Raw genomic sequence first — 20,843 nt, forward strand, 5'->3', positions numbered from 1 at the left:
GGAGGCGTCCTTCACAATTAGACAAATACCTAAAATGTCTGTGTCAGCACTGTATGCTAACTGAAATGATTTCTTAGGTCATTCATTCTGTCTCTTTGCCCTACCCGGCCCCTCCAAATGAATGACCACAGCCACCCAGTCCCCATTTTCTCCTTTACACTATCAAAGACAACCTATTGTCTCACAGCTCCCCCAGATTGGGGTTCATGATAGGCCAGGTGTTCCCAAGACCCTACCTTTCACTTCGGGGCTGTCTCCATAAGACAGATTTAAGAAATAAATTTGAGGAGTGAGGCATGTGGAATCTATTTTGATTCTTAACAACTAACGCCTGGGTTCACGGTCTTCCCAAGTTTAGATGAGGCCATCTGCAGAGCAGGCCTCTGTGTGCTGCGGACCCCGCCTGCAGCTCTGTGCGGAGGCCCTGTTCAGCTTAACGTTTGCCTCAAACCCGAGTTGAAGCTAAACCTTTAGAAGTCATTATGGGGGCTGCGGAGACGTCTCACTGGTTAGGCATGTGATTCCCAACCTTCTCTAACTCCGCTCCAGGGATGGCCTCCAAAGACACCTGCATGCCCGTGGTACACACGAACTCACACAGGCACATACATACATGTAGAAATAAACAAATCTTTTGTTAAAAGCAAGAAGGACCTTAGTTACCTTCTTGGGCCACACCCTTAGGGAGACGATACTCAATTAGAATCTTCATGCTTTGCTGTCAAACGTTCAGGAATGTTGGCCAGCCACTCCAATATATTCCATTCATGTATTTTATGCTGACAGTATTTGTGCTGTGACTATCTTTCTTCTCTCAAAATAATCTCTATTTTCAGCAATTCTCTCATCACCAGGAGAAGTAATCCACCACCAAGAGACTAAGAAAAATACATTTTCACTCTATTTTACACAAATGAAACAAAGAGCAGACTGGAAAAGATATATAAGGGGAAAAATGTGATTTTTATTTCATGTGAGCAATGTATATATTTGAGTTTCTGCATAGAATGATTTGCAAAGGCCTTATAAATGTCTATGGTCAGGAAAGCTTGGCTACAGTTTAAAAACACCAGCGCTTCACTGACAGTAAATTAAGGAGACCAGGTGCTAGAGCCTATTGAAGTCCCCATTTGGGATGGGGAGAGAAACACATCCCCATGTGGTCCCTAAGCACACTTTTTCTCTAGGAACCACTGGACCCACACCTGGCCAGATCAAAGCCTACACTGTCTGATCCCACATCGAAAAGTGCTTTGGTGAAAGTTAGAGCACTCCACAGACGAGGTAAGGAGAAGGGCTGTGTTTCACACTTGTACAGGACTCTTCACTCTGAAAGATCTTTTTAGGGTTATTCTAATAAAAGCAGCTCTTTTATAAACACTCTTGGTACCCACAAATATGTTTAAAAGATATTTATCAAGTGGATGATATAATAAATGACCCTAAGCTTACCAGTTGTAGTTTCTAGAATAATCATAAATATTTTAAAGGAAAAACAGTGCACATAGATTAAGGTACTTAGTCAGCTGGGCGTGGTGGCACACGCCTTTAAGCTCTACACTTGGACGGCGGCAGAGGTATTTGGGTCTGTGAGTTCTAGGAAAGTCTGGTCTACATAGCCTGTTTCAGGCCAACTCCGGACGCAAAGTGAGATGCTGTCTCATACCCTACAGTCTATTCTGCTTCTCTGAAGGTGGGTGGGAAACCCCACGACAACGTACACATGTCCCAGCTCCTCCGGAGCATCCCTCACTGATGGGGGGTTTCTGTAGTGAGCAGGGTGTAAATGGTGCCTCGAGCCAGAAGGTTCCCTGTTTTTCATCTGTGTATAATTCATTCTCCAAATGAGGGCAGGGCTGAGGAACAAGGAAAGAGTTATCTCTAGACCAAGCTCCATTCATCATTCAGTGCTCCCTCTTCATTAATTCACTCATTTATCACTTTCTCTTCATTCATTCATGACCGGGATGTGGGGGCAGGAGAGGAAGGATTTGCCCAAGGCAGAGAGCAGGACTAGTTAGAGGGGGTCCAGAGAGGGTCACTGAAAGAAAAACCTCGACAAGACACAGAGTCATCCCTAAGAAGGATTACAAAACCTGGGACGCTTCGGTGAGGACGGTGTGTTAAAGTTTCTGTTTATCTTCTGGTGTATGATAAGGAAGAAAATTAGAGCCATCGTACTGTCTCCATGCAGTAGTTACACAGCTATGGGCAGACTCACGCACTTTACTAGTGCGTTATGGTCCTGTGATTAGATGAGATGGCTGAGGTAAGCCAAAGTCCTTGGGAAGAAGAATAGGACGCTTCTGAGGAGGCAGAGCTCTGATCCCAGAGCTGAGTTCACACAAGGATGGAAAGGAAGTACGGGGCACCACACATGTTACTAGACCACAGACACAGAAATATACCATTTCCCCTCAGATTAGCTAGCTGTGGCTCCAAACTAGCAGTGGAAATTATGAAAGAGCTTTCGTGGGAAGGTGTTGTGAGGACAAGCATTAAGAGGAAACTGAGTTTCAGAAGAGAGCTGTGTTGCCTGCTGTATGCCAGGCTTTCCTAGGGCTGCTGTGTTATCACCGCTTGATGCAATCAATGTGAGCATGAAGTTCTGTTTAGCTTGGCCATCTTGACATGTGACTCCTGCTAAGAACCGACACTTCTGGAGAGAGCGAATAGAAAAATAACTTGAGGTTGCCTGACCCCTTTGATAATTAATCATAACTTTTTATGCTAGTGTGTGTGTGCACGTGTGTACTGTTTGCACACGTGTATGTGCCCACAAGCATGTGAAAGCCAGAGGAAGACATGAGACATCCTGCTTTCCTCTTTATTCCCTTGAGACAGGGTCTCTCATGGATCACCTGGTAGCCAGCAAGCCCCAGTGATCCTCCTGTCTCCATCCCCTTCTTACATCGGTGCTTGGGATTTGAACTTGGATCTTTGTGTTTGTGCGGCAAGCACTTTTACCTGCTGAAGTATATCTCCAGCCCTGCCCCCTTTAACACAGAATATGACTAAAAAGGACAGATTTCTAAAACTGTCTGCAGCTTGAGGCCCCGAAGCTTGCCTTGGATAGGAACCTTCTGCCTCTAGTAGCTTGCTGCTACCAGCAACTTCACCAGGTGCTTTCATCATGTGCCTCCTGAACATGTCCTCTGTTTGGTTACTGACCAAGAAAGAGGAAACCTCCAGATGCCGAATACAGCTAGACACTGTTGTTGTCTTGATTTTTAACTCAGTATTAGGTTGATATCTATGACCCCAAAATGAATCAGAAACTTGACTCTTATCCAAGAAAAAAAAAGTTTTAGAATTCTAAAAAGGCCTTTTGTCCAGGGATATGAATGGAAGCTAATTTCACATAGTGAGAAAGTAGCCAAGGTCTCTCACACACCTACGCTGCGCACACATTCACGCACGCACGGTGGACACATGTCTCTTCATTTGGTCAGAAATGCAGCTGATTATATTTGCCTAAATATCCATCTGTTCCAAGCAGTGGGTGGCTTTGTCCATGTTCTGAAAATAATCCCAATAACCCAGGGCTTGTTCCCATGCCACAAGACTTGGCTGGTCTCCTCAGGGCACCAACTTTTGCCCAGCAGCCCCGCCCACCCATCTTGGCTCCCTCTACATCCACCTCTCCTCCTCCATATGCCTTCTGTTTACTTTCCCAGCCTTGCTTGGCCTGGCTCCCTGTCACTCTGACCTTCGCTCTCTCCCAGGATCCCAAGTAATTTTAAGTCATGGCCCAAGTCGACCCCACCCAGCACGGCCCCTGGTTAACCTTTCAGGACAGGGGCACACTGGGTACCACTGGGTGGTCATGCTCGGCTGTTCACCCACACTGAAAAATCAACTGCACAAGACAAAGCACAAGGGCGTGCGGCGACAGAATGGGCTCAGGTGCTGCTGTTTCTCCTGTGTCAGCATTTCAGTCTGCCTCCTCTAAACCTTCTCATAATGAGAAACAAGTGATGGATGGCGGCTCAGAGCTAATCCTTAAGGGATGGCAGAGGCGCAGGCCCACGAGAACTAATTGAAGCTCTTTCCAGAACTTGGCGCTATTACTTGCACCTCATGCTTCAGGTCCAGCCTCAGTGTCAACTCCTCAGCAAGCCTTTCCTGCCCACACCCTGAAGTGGCCTCTCTAGTTACTCTTAACGTCATTCTGTTCTCGACTCCTGGATATTACACAATCTGTGATTAGTCTGCCTGTTTATTGCCCAGTCACCAACTCCTGCCTTCCTGTGCAAACTCTATGATGGCAGAAACCTTATACTGCATGTCCTATTTACTGCCAATTTATACCTATCTAGCATGTACAAAGTCCATGCTAAATGAATGAGTGTTTGGGAGAGTTTTGTGGGAAAGGGAGAGCTGAGGGATGCCCAAAATCACATCATGCAGGCAACTGTGGTGTGAGGAAGCTTGCAGTGACCAAATTAGGGGTGATGGGACCAAAGGACTTTGTCTTTTGTGTAAAGAAGGAGGAGGAGGAAGAGGAGGAAAGAAAGGAAGAAAGAAGAGAAAGAAAACGGTGACCGTGAGTAATGTGTGCTCTTCATGCCAGCTATGAAACACTCCCCAGCTGACCAGCAGATTCAGAACGGCTCCGACCAAGGCAGGAGTCAAGGACAGCAGATTCAAGACCCACAGCTAGATCCAGACCACCTAACTGGTTGGGTAAACTTGGCCACCTGCAAGCCTCCACGAGAGACTTCCCTTTCTTTGATGGAGAAGCATGGGGACTGGATGAGATGATGATAGTATTTAGCAATTACCCAGGTCTACTCTAAGAGTAAAATAAATCATTAACACGGATTTTGTCTTCCCAACAGTGCCCTACAGATACTTTTATGCCCTGATTCAGGAAGTTAGGGGTTCTGTGAGGTCACAACTACCAAGCAGCAGAGCTGGGATCCGGAGCTGGGGTGATAAAGATACTAGGGTAGCTGGCTCTCAATGCAAGCCATGCCCCCCTGCCCCCACCCTGCCAGACAGGCAAGAAGAGGGAGAGAAGAGAAAGAGCTGCAGAAGAGACAGTTGTAGCCTCTAGTAAAGCTGTTTTGTAATTGTATCAAATCCTCATTTTTGTACAGGGGATCAAAGCCAGAGCCTGGAGCATGCCAGCAAGTGTTCTACACCTCTGAGCTTTATTCCCAGCCTTCTAATTTTATTTTGGGATTGGGGCTCAGCTCAATTGCCCACGACAGCCTTGAACGCCTTCCGTAGCCCAGGCAGGCACTAAACCCAGTTCTTTATCCTGGACTTGAAGCAGTGATTTTTTTAGACATATGTTTCCACGAGGAAAGGCTGAACAGTGGAGATTTGGATGAGATTCCCTTAGGTTATTGCTGGGAAAGATTTCTGGCGAGAGCACCTGGCAGCTGGAACACATAAGCCACGCTAGTATTTTCGGGACTGCCACATTTTACATTTCTAGTTACTACATATTTTGGAGGCAAGGCTTTCAATTTACTTTCTGTGGTAGATTAGTAAAAATGGACATTACCGCTTATAATTTTTTCAAAGCTAATAAAAGACTCTAGATTGGTATCTTGAGTATGTGTTCAGAATAATGTGTCCTTAAAAACACAACCCCGGTATCTCACTCTCAAAGGCTGGTGCCTATCCAAATGTCTGTACCTTCATTATGGTAAAAATGATTTTTAAACACGTGAGAACATTTTGAAATGGAAATGAGGTACCAATAAAACAAACTATTAATGAGATGGTAAAGTGCAGGCTAACATTTAAAGATATTCTAGCAAACTTAAGTCCAAAGTGAGTAACAGACTATCATCCCGAGTACTTCCTATGGCCACCCTCTCTTAATTTTTTCCAAAGTAGGCTCAAAAGAAAGGAAAACTTCCAGTCAGGGAATAGAATGCTCTTAACGTTTCAGCTCCAACCTAGAGTGAGAAAGCTTCCTCTTGGCTTCTCTCTCATCTACAAAGTTTAAAATCGATAATTGTACAATCGACTTCTATCATCATCATCAGATTTCATAATGCACCAAGTAAGATGATGATTTTTGCCTTGGGCTACATTCTAGTTGTCCTGAGCCACATGTTGCCAGCAGGCAGCAGGTTGAACATACTTGTATGATAATCTGTTCCACAACCCCAAGAGGCCACCGTCCATATTACATATATGAAAAAACAGAGCTCTCCTAAACATGCCAACAAATGGGAATTCTAGTCACTGCGGCAGCTGAGAAGGTAAGTGATTTCAGCGAAAGGGTTGTAGCCGTGGGGAACAGTTCTCAAGCCAGGGAGTGCTGTTTCTCTGCCAGTTGACCTCAGCAGCACCCCCCACCCCCAACTAGATGTCCTCACAGAGGAGGATCCATGTGAAGAACCTTCAGTCAAGAAGCAGAGGCACAGGAATGCTGGGGCTCAGCTAGCTCCTCCCTTTCCCCCTTTTTAATTCAGTCTGGGACTCCAGCCCATGTCATGGGTCTATTCACATTCTATACACATTCCCTCTTCTGATGAACCACTCTGAGACACCCACACTGATATTCCCAGAGGCATGGTTCCTCAGTAAATCTACGGTCAAGTTGACAATGAAGAGTAAACTGAGAATATTCCCTGTTTGTTTGGCAGTTCTGGGACTCCGTACATGGCCTTGTACATGCCAGACATTTGCTCTACCACTAAAAACCACACCTCAGCCCAAAATGTTAGTGTTCATGTTCAGGACACCAAATACCATCTTGTATATCAGAAACTTGTTCCCTTTTAAATCACCAAACTCATTCATTTAACACTGCTAGAACAAAGAGACTAACAGTCTTTTTATATTAGAATTATCCAGAGAAGCACCAATTCATCCACACCACAGATGGGAGGGGGGGAGGAGGGATTTCTTTGCTTTACTCTCATCAGTCTTGTTACAGGTCAAAAGCTACAGCATTTACACACCCTTGCATGAGTACACACACACACACACACACACACACACACACACACACACACACACCTTGAAGTATTTCTTTGCTTTTCCCTCTTTTGTTTTAGTCATAGGTCTGAATCACACCATCCCCAGCAAGGATGGATTAGCCTAAAATCTTCAGAGGGAAGAGTGACAACTGGGAATTTGAGTGGGTAGGAGCTGTGCCATGTTCAACCTGGACCAGGTACAAAAATAACAGACACACAGTAAGACCCTTGGCTTGGGGAAGAGTGGAAGAAGAGTGGCTTGAACAAAAAACAATAGAATAGTGGTTAGTAGTTTAATGTGAGTGATCCATGGTCTTTACTGAACCTAAGAGTGTTTCACTTACTACACCTGGTGTTTTTAAAAGGGTACAGGGGAGTCTAACTCTCTGTCTCTACAGCCCAGGACACGGGACTCTTAAAGGTGGAGTAACAATGATTAGCCACTGACTGAGCTGTCTGACAAATGGCAGAGTGAGTTAGTTCTAGAGGCTCTGTGCTGTTACTCCACCTTGGAGCCCATATGAACTGCTGAAAACCATCAATCTGGAAGTACTCATGGCCGCCGGTGCCCATTCCTAGTTTCTAGACTCCCAGGATTCATTTGACTTAGAAATTTAAAAAACATGTTTTGAGAATTAGTCTTGAAGTCAACCATTAACTAATAAACCTAACTTTGACTTTCAAATTTGAGCCAAAAACTTGATGTCATATCAAGTTCTCATTGACTATTTTACATTATTTCAGACTTAGCTACTGTTACAGTCAATATAATATTAAGTACAATAAGTACCAACTCATTAAAACACTAATAGACTCATTCATGTGTTTATGTGCACAAATGCTAAGATCAAATTATTAAATGAGTTCAACTAGTTCATAATAATTTGATAAAGCAAAGAGTAAAGGACTTTTTAAAATGTCAAAGTGCTTTTTCTTTTAAAAATTATTTTTGTGTTAAAAATTTTGTACATTTTTTGCACTATAGAAAAAGCAGAAAATACACTAAAAGTTAAAATTTAAAATTTTTTAAATATCCATTATATGGGCTGGGGATAAGCTCGGTGCCTACCACACACAAGACTGAAGATTTAATTTCTAACAAAAACAGAGCCATTATTTTCTCACTCAGTCACAACCCTTATCTTTCTAAGCAACTTTTAAGTAGCCAGGCGTGATGGTGCAAGCCTATAATTCCACAGCTGGGAGGCAGAATATGGGTGGATTAGGAATCCAAGGCTATCTTTGGCTATACTGTCAGTTCACAGTGAACCTGTTTGTCCCAGAAAACAAAACAAAACAACAACAACAACAACAAAACCAAAACCAAAAACCAAAAACCCAATGTGTTGTATGTATAGTAGAACATATTATGCATTTTCACATGCACACACATTAAAATTGGTCCACACATATGATCAATGAGTACATAGAGTCTTCTACTCACACGAAGACTATCCCTTCTAAAGTCCTGTGTGTTGGCAACCTCAGAAGGTGACCTTATGTGGAAACAGGGTCTCTGTAAAGGAATCAGTTAAGATGAAGGTATCGGATTAGGATGGGCCTGATGACTACCGGTGCTTTTAAAAGGTGGTCCGGGAAAAAAATGCACAGACAAAGGAGGCAGAGTAATTAGAGGCAGAAACTGGGTGCTGAAACTACAGACCACAGAACACACAGGTCCACCAGAATGAGAGTGGACAGAAGACCCTTTCTTCTGCGGGGGTGGGGAAATGGAGTCCGGAGCGTGGCTCTGCCGATGGCATGAGTGCATATCTAGCCTCACCAGTGAGAAAGAACAAAGGTGAAGCCACCCTGTGTACAGCAGTCTGCTGTGGGAGCCTCCCGAAAGCAAGACATGTGAGCAGTTTTGGCAACGGCCAGCCTGTTCTTGTTAACACTCTGTGAACATGCTCTGTACCTTCATAGGTCGTGTTCATATCATATTCGAGTGTGTAGGTCTATCGCAATAGACCCAAATCTGGAACTGTATATGAATATGTTTAAAGAATGTCTCTGGTGCCTGGAGAGATGGCTCAGCAGTTAAGAGCCACTAGCTGCTCTTCTAGAGGACCATGGTTCGATTCCTAGAACCCACATGAGAGCTCACATACGTCTGGAACCCCAGGTGTAAGAGATCTGGCATCCTTACACAGACATACATGGAGGCAAAACACCAATGCAAATAAAAAAATAACAATTAATAAATAAATCTTTAAAAAAATAAAAGAAATAAAGGATGTCTCTGTTCATTTCTCATGATGTTCTCAAATTAATTATTTCAAGGCAACCAAAATGGCAAAAATTCATTAAATCACCATTGGTTCACATAAAAAGCCATGAGCCCTGAGGTGATTTTCTGGGAGTGTGTTGTTGGAGATTCAAAGTGAAAGAAAATATCACATTGGGCTGCCTACTTACCAGGGAAGGAAACAGGAGGCCATCCTAGCCTTTAACGAAGAAGCCCGTCCTCCGTGCCATAGTAGACTAGGGGATCACAGGATGTCCTGTTTGATAATGCTCAGCTTCCTCTCATAGAACAGGCCCAATTAAAGCAAAAGGATGTCTCCACTCTCCACTCATTGTTTAGTGGCTCTGGCCAGTTCAGTCCCAACTAGAACAAAGGGACCTACCTTCTGAACCCAAGGAGAGAGAAAGACTGCTGTCCTTAAGGAAAGCTGGTGAAATCTGGCCTTAAAGGTTTGGCAGTAAAATGAAAAATGACTAAGGAAGTAAGTTATAATCACAAAATCTCCTTAGTCGGCCAAAGGCCTCTGTGGACATCATGGGGAATTTGTGTGTTATAGGATCTCTGGACTCTGAAAGGGATGTGGCTAGGCAAGCAGGCGTGAGCAGGCTCTGGAGGGAACGGAGCTCACCCTCTCAAGACTGCATCTGCAGATAGCCTCTCACTGCGGAGAGTAACCAGAGGTGGTTTCTCCCTCGGGGCTGGAACTAAGTTGAGAGCCATACAGGCAATAACAAAGCTGACAAATGGAGCCAGACCTTGTGATACAGGCCTGTGGTTCCAACTATTCAAGAGCCCGATAAAGGAGAGTTCTGAGTTCAAGTCCAGGCTGGGCAACTTAGTGAGCTGTTGTTCCAAAGCCGAAAAACATCAAGCCTGAGTATTTACCCTAAAGATGCTGAGTTAACACGTCACAGAAACGTGTGCTCATCAGTGTTCAGTGCAGCGCAATTCACAATGGCTCAATGATGAAACCAGCCTGGTGCCCGTGAGCAAAAGCCTGGATAAAGAAAATGTCTGTATACACAACAGAATTCTCTTCAGCCATACAGAAGAGTGATGCTGCAGTCTGCAAGAGATAACTGTATTAAGTGAATTATGTCAGTCTGAGACAAAAATCACGTGTGTGCAGATGACATGAAATAAAAGTCAAACAGTCTAGAGCAGTGGTTCTCAGCCTTCCCCATGCTGAGACCTTTTAACACAGTTTCTCGTGTTGTGGTGACACCCCCCCAACCATAAAATTATTTTTGTCACTACTTCATAACCGTAATTTTGCTGTTATAAATTATATATCATATAAATATTTTCGGAGATAGAGGTCTGCCAAAGGGATTATGACCCATGGGTTGAGAACTACTGGTTCACGGTGAAAAGGAACACTCATGAATGGGATGGGGGAGGGTAAGAAGGGAGGGCAGCAGCATATGGAGGGAGTACGCTTCAAGTAGACTATAAATGTGCATGCAGAGGGCTTGAGCCCTATTGCTATAAAACAAACAAGCAATCTTCTCCTTCAAGTCAGACAGAATGAAAACAGGGTAAGGGATGGGTGTCTGCTCCCCAGGCAAGATTTTGAAAACAGGCAAATGGTTCCTAGTTGGCTGTAAAGGAAATAGAAACTGTTTCTACACACATTTTATTCTTAAACTGAACAGCAGAACCTTTGATCTCACATAAAGGACCCACAACACAAAAGAAAGATTATCTACATAATTGCAGTGTTCTGAGCAGAAATAAAAGAGCACTTCACGTCTATCAAGACAGCAAACCCGATCCCGAACTTAACACCTTCACATGGCATTTAAAAAGTGGATTTAACAGTTTTTCTAAGTTATCTTAATTATTCTGTTACAGTTTCCTGTCTATTCTTAGTACCATTTGATGTGCACCGGCTGAGTATCCCTAATTCCCAAATCTGAGATCCAAAATGCTTCATAATCTAACATTTCGGGGCATGGGACAGGATGTCAGAGAATCTCGGGCTAGGGATATTCCTAGCAGTGCACTCTGGAGGCACCCTGGATCTGAACACACAAGGACATTTTAACCTTCACTTAAGAGAGGACTATGAGCATTTCTGCTGCAGATGTGTGGACAGAGGCCAGGAGAGGCAGCCTTTTTTCTTGAAGGATTTATGTGCAGGTTAAAAACAAGACATTAAAATCTACTTTGAGACATTAAAGTATTTGGAATATACTCCTTGTTTAGTCTTGTTTCAAGAAAGGACTTCTCTGTGTAGCCCTGGCTGTCTTGGAACTCACTCTCTAGATCAGGCTGGTCTCAAACTCCGAGATCCTCCTGCCTCTGCCTCCCTAGTGCTGGGATCAAAGGTGTGCACCTACCCAGCCTGGCTTGGAAAATACTTTCAACCACCTCTAAAACTAAGAACTCTTTTTTTTTTTTTTTTTTTTTTTAATGGACTAAGGAGTCAGACATGCCATTAAAGAATTATTCACACAGTCAACACATGTATATGGAAAGATTCTCAACACCACCACTCATCAAGAAACTTCAATTTGCAGTCTCAACAAGACTCCTATACACACCCATAAGGGATGTATACAGCGACAATACACGTCTGCAAGGGCTCTGATAGAGTGGGAGAAGGCACAACCACTCTGAGTGATTACCGAGTGTGTGTGTGTGCGCGCGCGTGCGCGCGCGCGCGCACGCACACGCATGCGTGCACGCACTCAGCTGGTAAAAAGAGCTTGCTGAGCAAGAATGAGCACCAGCGTTCTCAACACCCACAGGGAGGGCCAGACATGGGGGCATGGCCCATGTCTCTAATCCCGGAGCTGGGGAGGTGAAGACAGGTGGATGGCTGGCACTCACTGGTCAGCCAGCTTAGCCTGCTAATTGAGTTTCAGGCTTATGAGACACCTCTTAAAAAGACAAGGTAGACAGTGCCCCAGGAACACCCGGGAGTTGTTCAATGGTTCACACTTTCTCTCCCTTCCCCACCCCACTGCCATAGACACACAGTTAAACACAATCATCTTCACCCCTAGGCATTTACCAGGGGAATAAAAACAATCCCCCCCCCCAAAGATTTCCACACGAATATTCACAGAAGCTTTAATCCTTAACCGCCCCAAACTGGAAATGCTAGTGCTTAGCAACCGGTGAGTGGATAAAGGAAACATGCTGTGCCATACGATGGAGCACTACTCAGCCGGAAAGAGGAACTAAGCAGCTGTAGATACAGACAAGACAGACGGGTCCAGGCTCATGACACTGAGTCTTAACAGCCAGATGCTGAGCAGTGAGTTTCACCTGATTCCATTTCATATGCTGTGACAGAGCATGACTTAGTAGTTCCTGGGACTGTGGGCTGAGGTAATACAGGCTGTAAAAAAGGGCTTGAGGAGACTAATCCCAGCACTCAGGGAGGGAGGGAGGCAGATCCCTGTGAGTTTGAGGCCAGCCTGGTCTACAAAGGGAGTCCAGGACAGCCAAAAAAATAAAAATAAATAAATAAATAAAAGGCACAAGGAATTCAGGGGCTGTGATGGATACTCAAACCTACTGATCTATACACTTAAAATAGACACAGTTTATTGTTTCTCCATGAATTCTTAATGAAGCCGATGGAGGGATTTTTAAAGAACATCTGCTATGCGTCATGCATCGTGCTAGGTATTAAGGACACAGAGATCACAGATGATGGAAGGAGGTAAAAAGTCACAGACTCAAACTAGTAGCTGACATTCTTTACAGGACTGACCCATGCTTCATGTTTGAAGCTCACTCAGTAACAACCCTGGGAGGTTGGGGCTGTTATCTCCCCAGGGACAGGAGGAAAATGATGCTTCAAGGGGCAAAAAGCATTTGTCCTGAGTCACACAGTTGGGAGCGAGGCTGAGTCTGGGCACAGATGCCTCAAGCCAGGGCCAAGCTCTGTCCACTCCAGGGCAAGCAGCGCCCTAGCTGGACATTCGGAACACCTCACCAGACTTAATAGCGGCAGGATGGAGGTGGCAGACCTGGACAGAAAATGCACAGAAACTGAGGAAGTAGAAGCCGTCATTGCTGCTCCTGGGGACATTTGGAAGTCACTGTTGTGGTAATGCTATGTGCCTTCCAGAAATTCCAGGGAGAGGAAATCAATTCCCCAAACACTAAATACTTGTGGATTTATCATGAGTTCCAGGCCATCTTGGGGAGGCCCATTTTGGTCTCCACTGCCTGGGGCCACGCCCAATCTAGGTTGGATTAGGCTCACCATCTGCTACTCTAGAGTGACTGGAGGAGCGGATTTATTCTGCCCAGGGTGAAAGCGAGACAGACAGAGGTGAGGGAAGCCGGACACACTCACTCCAGAAACCCTCACCCCTCTGCACACTTCACACACATCCGCCTCTGAGAACCCTGCCCTCCTGCTTCTGCTTCCCCCTTTTCCAGCAGAGTCCTTCTGGTTACACAGTCCAAGGTCTGTTTATCTCAAGGGCAGGTCTTCGGTGAAGTTACTGCATGCCAAACTGTCCTTTGTTCCTTTTTAACTGGCGGCGTCCCTCGGGTGCTCTCAGACTTCATCCACACCGCTGGGTGAGGAGGCTGCCAGTGCGGGACTCTTGTGCAAACTCCATGTGAATGGATGGCTGCCTGGCCATCACGGGACCTAGGGGTTACTCTGAGGGCAGATTCGGACTCTCTCTCTCCCTTCCTCCCTCCCTTCCCCTCCCTCCCTCTCTCTCTCTCTCTCTGTGTGTGTGTGTGTGTGTGTGAGGTAGAGTTCAGAGGACTGTGGTCAGAATGACTGAAAAAAACGGCAGTTCCCTTGTCCTCATACCATGTTAGGACCTCACGCAGAGCCTGACAAACAGCAGGTGCTCAATAAACAGGAAGAAAATGAAACTGCAGAGAGGATACTGGAAAATAACCCTCAGCGAGGAATGCCGTGCAGTGAGGCAAAGATCCATCCAGCATACCAAGCAGGCTAGACCCAACACCAAATCCAGCTCATCATGCACTGCAGAAAGCGAAACAAAGCAAGGAAGCTCCTGGGGGGGGGGGGGGCACTCCTCATCTGTGACTTGGGATGCTCAGTTGGGGAGGCACATGCTGTGTACAAACCAGGCAACCTAAGTCCATCCCTGGCACCCATGTAAAGGTAGAAGGAGAGAGCAGACTATACAAAACTGGCCTTTGACTTCCACAGGTGTGCACACAGGTACTGAACACATGAAACAAATACAATTTTTAAATTTTAGGGGGGCAGTGGTGGAGCACACCTTTAATCCCAGCACAAAGGAGGAGGCCAGCCTGGGCTATAGAGAGAATACCAGGACAGTCAGGGCTACACAGAGAAACCCTGTCTGGGAAAAAAATAAAAAAAGAAAGAAAAAAAAACAACTAAACCCACCAAACATTTTTTAAAAGTGGTACTTGCAGCTGGACCTGAATGAAACATGCTTATAACTCCAGCACTTGGGAAATAGAAGGACAAGGAACTCAAGACCAGCCTTGGACATATGGAGAATTTCAGGTCACTCTGGGCTACATAAGACCTTGCTTCAAAAGTGGTGTGGGTAGGGGATGGAGGAGGCAAAGAGACAGCTCAGTTGGTAAAGTACTTGTCATACAAGGATAAAGACCCAAGTTTGATCCCCAGCACCTAAAAAGTAGGGTGTGGCCGAATGTGTCTATACTTTCAGAGCTGGGGGCAGGGAGGGGGGGTGAAGCTCCATGGGGCTTGCTGGCCAAGTCTGGTTGAATTTGGTGAAGCAACGTCAGCCATGCCCCAGAATAAACAGACACGCCTGTCCTCTCTGGGGCTATGTGTGGGCCTTTAGGGCCCTCCATCAGGACTCTCCTTGCTGCTCCCTCTTTCAGTGAGGCACTGGCATTTATTCCCCCTTATATCTTAAGGGCCCATCTCCTCACGGGCTGATTAAAGGAAGTTTGCTAAAGGGAAAATTGGGGCTTAAATACTAACATAATGGCAGCTGTGTAAAATTCAACAATGGCAACTTAAAATATTTCACTATTTCCAGGCTGGGAATATGTCTGGGCACCCTAGAATGACAAGAAAGAGAGGGATAAGAGTTCAGCAGAGGAAGAACACATCCCACTAGTGCTACTTTATTGTGATTTGTACAGCGTCAAGTGAGAACCTGCAGTTATCACGGGCTCATAAGTAAAGAACACTGCCTCTCGTATTCAGAGTGAACAAGGAACGCAGAGTCTTGCAGAGACATCAATGCCTCTGGCATCTCTGACAAATTACCTCTCAGAGCTTTGCCAGGGCAGGCTGGCACTAAATAAAGAAGAAGGAATTAACTTCTTAAAAGTGAAACAACAGAAGGGAGGTGCTACAGACCGAGCAAGGCACCTCTCAGGAGACACACTGTCAACTGGGCTCAGGCGACAGTAGCATCAGCCCACCTTAAGGCCAACTCAGGTTCTTGCTACGTTTCTCAGGCTTGGCCTCAAGTTCAAGATGGTTCTTTCTCAGGATCCCTAGTGCCAAAATTGCAGGGAACGTTCCCACACGTGGTTCTCCATGCGCAATTAAAATTTAGATTTCCACAAGTTCTGCCCCATGGCATGTCGCAGATGCCAAAGTGACTTCGGAAGCGATCGTGTTGGTAGTGAAAATGCAGAGTTTTGCCAATGTGAGTATGTACGTGTGTGCAACCACATGTCTGTACGCATGCCTGCATGTGCACACAGATTACTTTTCCTCCTTAAGGCCCTTGCCTACATCCTTTTATATTCCAAAATCATGACCAAAATCAGACTTTCGTGGCACAGTCGTTGAACCTGAGCAAGATGTGGACACAATAGTAAGGTTGAATTTGAACCCTATTTTTTTAACTAGCTGAGCACTGAGGGACACCACTAATAGCCGCCATCAATTCCATCACCCTATAACCTGGTACCAACGCCTCCTCCATCAGAAGAAAGAAAAGACTTTTAAGAAAGTCCGTTTGGTTCAAGTGAGTAAAATCCTAATCAACAGGGGGTGGGTTTCATGTGGGAAATGAATACGTATCTTTTTTGGTAATTTATTAAGAAAGTACTTTGCACTGGTCCATAAAAGTCTGCTCAGCCTCACCTGACTGATTGTTTTCATTAAAATAAACAGTCAATCTTTGGAGACACGACTAACAGAAATTTTAATTCATTAACCGAAAGTTGCATAACGCTTATTTTTCTCACTGCATATGTGCACTGGCGGTGGCCACCTGGGAAGAGTTCTCTCAAAATAGCAATAAATGCCAAGGGCAGAAGACACTAAGACAAGCAATCAGACTCTTAAGATGAGTTGAGAAGTAAGGCTCACAGGGCAGCTCTGGGATGCAGGTGTGGAAGGGAACGGAGCAGAAGATGCTGGCTGGATATAATATGGCCAGCTCTGTGTTAGTTATTTCACAGGCACACTTAAAGGAGAGTCTGAAACCGCTGTCTTCTTGTTCCATGTTGAGATAGGGGCTCACATAGCTGAGGCCAGCCTTGAACTCCTGATTGTCCTGTACTGGGATTACAGGCATGTGCCGCCACATCCAGCTTTTGAAAGTAGTCTAACAGAATTCACTGTGGAAGATGTCATTTTTCGTAAAAGGGTTGCAAATCTACTTGTCCTTGACAGTGAAATCAATCAACAAACTTTAAGACCTGACAGACTTCACAGGGCACTTCTGGGGCCTCCGTCGAGACGATGACCGTGGGACTGTTTTGAGTACCTTCCTGGGCCACACCTACCCACCCTACTGCATCCTTCACACTGATGGAACAGGCTCTCTGCTCTGGGATTTTGAGGATTGAAGATGGTACAAGGAGTGCATTGGCCCCTTAACCAGACTGCTAGCTAGGAAGGGGACCCCTGGTTCCTGTCCCTTTATGAGGCATGCTTCGGCCATTGCTTCTCTACCAGGAGAGCTACCCTGCCAGGAAACAGCCATTTCCCTCGTCCTGATCTCTGCTGACTGCAAACTGAAGCTATCTTTTCTTACTTTGAGTCACTGTGGGCTCAGGAAATGCAAACCACCACTGCTAGCCGACTAAGCAAAATATTGACAGCTATGAAAATCTGATACAGGAGATGCTGTTTCTAGACCTGGCTTTGTTAGCACTCAAGATCCTTGAAGGGGCACCTAGCAGGGATGCAGGCCAGAGAAGACAATCAAATATGTATTGAATGTTCCCATCCACATAGAATATTTATGTCACTCCCAGTAATTGCCCCTCCTCGAATCTGGGGGATTATTCATTTCAGCTTTACAAAATCCCTGAGAACAGAAAGGATGCTGCATCTGGAAAGCAAATCTGAACCCTGAGGGCGAGCTGCAGCCCTACTGAGATCCTGTACCACACATGGATACCACAGAGCGGGCCAGTCTCTCCTCGAAGGCACCAGCATCCACACCCTTTCACAGAGGATGGCCCCAAAACCAAGTCTCCACCAACCTCCTTAGAAGCACTAAGTCAAATACTGAAGACAAAACCAGTATTTGTAGAACTCTCCTTTGACACTAATCCACAGGTAGACAACGAAGACTTCAGTGTATGCAACTACTGTTCTAGGGTATCATCTGAAACCTACATCCTGGTAATGTGGGGCCTGTTACCATAGCTTCTACAGGCTGGAGTACGCCTCACAATCCTGTGCTTTCTAGATCTACACGCAGGAAATTTCTCTATATTCTTAAACAACAGATTATTTGGAAAAAAAAAAAAAAAGAAAAAGCAAAACAAAACTGGCAAAAGCTAAATGTTCTAGATGAATATTTTGGGCTTAACTTCTGCTTTTCTTTACAGTTCATTTCCTGAGGCCGGGTCAATTTTTTTTTCTTTTTTTAAGCATTCAGACACATGAGCTACTGTAGTTGCATGCTGGAACACCCATTCTGAGACAGTCCTCTCTATACGCTCATTCTCAAAAGCCCGGAGTATGCAAACAAAGATGCGGCCGGCAGAAGGCCAGTTAATAAATCTCATTTCCGACCGGCATCTGTGTGGAACAGAGCTGTAGGGAGTAGCCTCTCCAGGGAGACCCAGACCACGACTCATTCGCTCTCTGAATTAAAGAGTGTCACCTCGGATGGCCCTCACCACATTTATTTTTTAAGCAGCTCTTAAAATACATGGATTCCTAACTGCAGCGGTGAAGCTGGGGCCGGACACGTTCCCCTAGCGCAGTGAATGCAGAAACGTGTGCAAATGGCTTTACCGGGTCATTCCGGTATTCCATTGCTTCGAGGGTGATGTCCGACACAGGGCTGATTTTTGAATTTTTCTTTTCTAAGGGAAGCTTGCTGCTCTAATTAAAGTGCACGGGGGGGTTTTGATAATGATTTCTTCCCTATCTGACTCCAGTCTGTGAACACGGACTGTTTACCTGCATTGATATCTGACTTACGATGTCCAAGTCAGGACTACATATCATTTTTATTGTGAGCAACCTGGTACTTGGCCCCAGGGAATGGCTCGGCAAGTAAAGGTGCTGGCCTCCAAACCCAGTGACTGAGTCTGATCCCTAGAACCTACATGGTAGAAAGAGAGAAGACACTCCTTCAAGGTTTTTTTTTTTTTTTAAATCTGTGGCATGTGCACCCAGCCACCTATCCTAAATAAATAAAAGCATTAACTAAAAGAAAACAGAGCGACTGCTTGCACATTAGTGGTCCTTGTGGGAAGCCATCTTCTCACATCTTCTAGGGATCCTGACATCTCTTGCCTGCAATGCCAACAAGAGTCTAAGCTCCTGACGACGGCCCCTCTTTGGTAACAAAGCACTCCCCCTGTTTATATACCTGTGTGCCTGCATGTAAGTTCTGCTGGGAATGGAAGCCAGTACCTTAGCAGTTAACCTCACATCTTTTTATTTATTTATTTATTTATTACAGTTTATTCTGAGACTGATACTCCAACCAAGGACCATTCATGGAGATAAACTAGAACCCCTGCACAGTAATCTCACATCTCTTTAAGAATAGAATTACAGGGTCTACAGAGATACCTTCGTAGTGAAAAGCCTTAGTTGCTCTTACAGGGGACCTGGGTTCAATTCCCTGAATCCACATGGTGGCTCACAACTGTCTAAAACTCCAGTCTCAAGAAATCTGACACCCTCATTTGGCCTTGGAGGGCACTATATGAACGTGGTGCATAGATATACTTACAGGCAAAATAGATACAAAATGGAAAAAAAAAATGGGTCTACATGGCTTCATTGTAAAAAAGCACTATCAAGAAATAAAGCCCAAGATAAAAGCTGCTAGGTGTCAATGAGGCAGCCAGGAACAGAACTGCTTCTGGTCTTTGCAGGGCCTTCAGCACATTCAGGCTCCCCCGGGGACTGCACACAAAACTTCCAGGCATAATCTCATTGTTGGGCGCTACCCCAAGCCTACAGCCAAGGTCAAATTTTTACTTGGTTAAATCTCCATTGTGGCTTTCAAGTTGCCTTCCAAGTTTCCTCAGCCATCAGATGGCTACATTACTCCAGCCTTAGGATGCCAAAATAATGATGGAATGCTTCCTGGACAGAAAAATGTGTCACATTCTTCCCTTCTCTCAGGTCTCTCCAAAAAATATGCACTAGTTACACTGCATTACTTTGAAAGAAAGCAGACCAAAGGGAGCACCCAGTGTGTCTGTTCCCAAGCGTGTCCTGCACAGCAGACGGCACCAGTGGGACTAGGAAGACGGCCTTCTTCATTGAACCCATGGTGTTTCTCACTACAGCACCCAGCAATATTATTCCATAAGAGACAAACACAACGATGCCTCCAGGGAGGCCACTTGTTTAGCCAGATCTTTACTAAAATTCGTGTTTTTCTTTCTTTAGATTTTATATAATTTCAGGTAAAGTAGAAATCATTTAAAACTGGAAGAAATAATTTAAAGCAATCCTTTTTTTTCCCCCCTTTCACAAGGACCCATTTGACCTTTCTGTCAGACAGTTTTCCATTACCACTTTGAGTTGGTTCACATGAGTAATAAAATCCAACTAGGCAACTTCCTCTGGCCCACGTGGTAAACTGTGTACTCCATCCTAGGAGCAGCGGCTACTGACATAGCAGGGATTGAATCACTTAGGGAAGGAGGGCTTCAATTTTATTGCCTACAAGAACAGCTCAAATAAGCAAAGTTTCAAAGCAACCTATTTTTTTTTTTAACTTTTAAATTCTTGTTTTAGGTTTTGAGAGGGATGTTCCCAAAGGAGGAAAGTGAGAAGGAGATGGACTTTCAAACAGCAGGGTCCCAAAAGATGAGTCCCAGAAGTTGAAGATCAACCTTTATAGCTTACATTAGAAGAGTAGCAATCACTCAAGGATTCCGTGCCAACTTTACTCATTGGAAGCATAAGCCGTGAGACTTGGTGACCTCATGGGCACAGCCAAAATCAACTTTAAGTATTTATATAACTGCCAGAGATGACAGGGCAAAGGGCTGCTTTTAACCCACCCCAGCCCCCAATACACTCTTTTTTTGAACCAACAAATCGCAATGCTGCTCAAAAGGAAAGGAAGTGGGGTGCTTTGGGGTTTACTTTGTGATATGCACATAGACTCTGAACACCCAATATTCCATCCATAATACAGTATGAGAATGCTTATTGTGGAAGGCTTATTTTTAAAAAGTTATTTCCCGTTGCTCTCTAGCTGGTAGGGATATATCTTACAGGTATGTGCACTCTG

At 44.9% G+C, this 20,843-nt stretch overlaps 1 protein-coding gene across 4 annotated transcripts in view; it reads right to left on the bottom strand.

Annotated features, from left to right (window-relative positions):
- The window catches only part of Mapre2 (microtubule associated protein RP/EB family member 2), a 143,255-nt gene that overhangs the window by 66,754 nt on the left and 55,658 nt on the right, over nucleotides 1-20,843 (bottom strand). The window lies entirely within an intron of this gene.

Source organism: Psammomys obesus, unplaced genomic scaffold (assembly GCF_907164565.1).
Source record: "Psammomys obesus unplaced genomic scaffold, mPsaObe1.curated_primary_1811, whole genome shotgun sequence".
Taxonomy (NCBI): domain Eukaryota; kingdom Metazoa; phylum Chordata; class Mammalia; order Rodentia; family Muridae; genus Psammomys; species Psammomys obesus.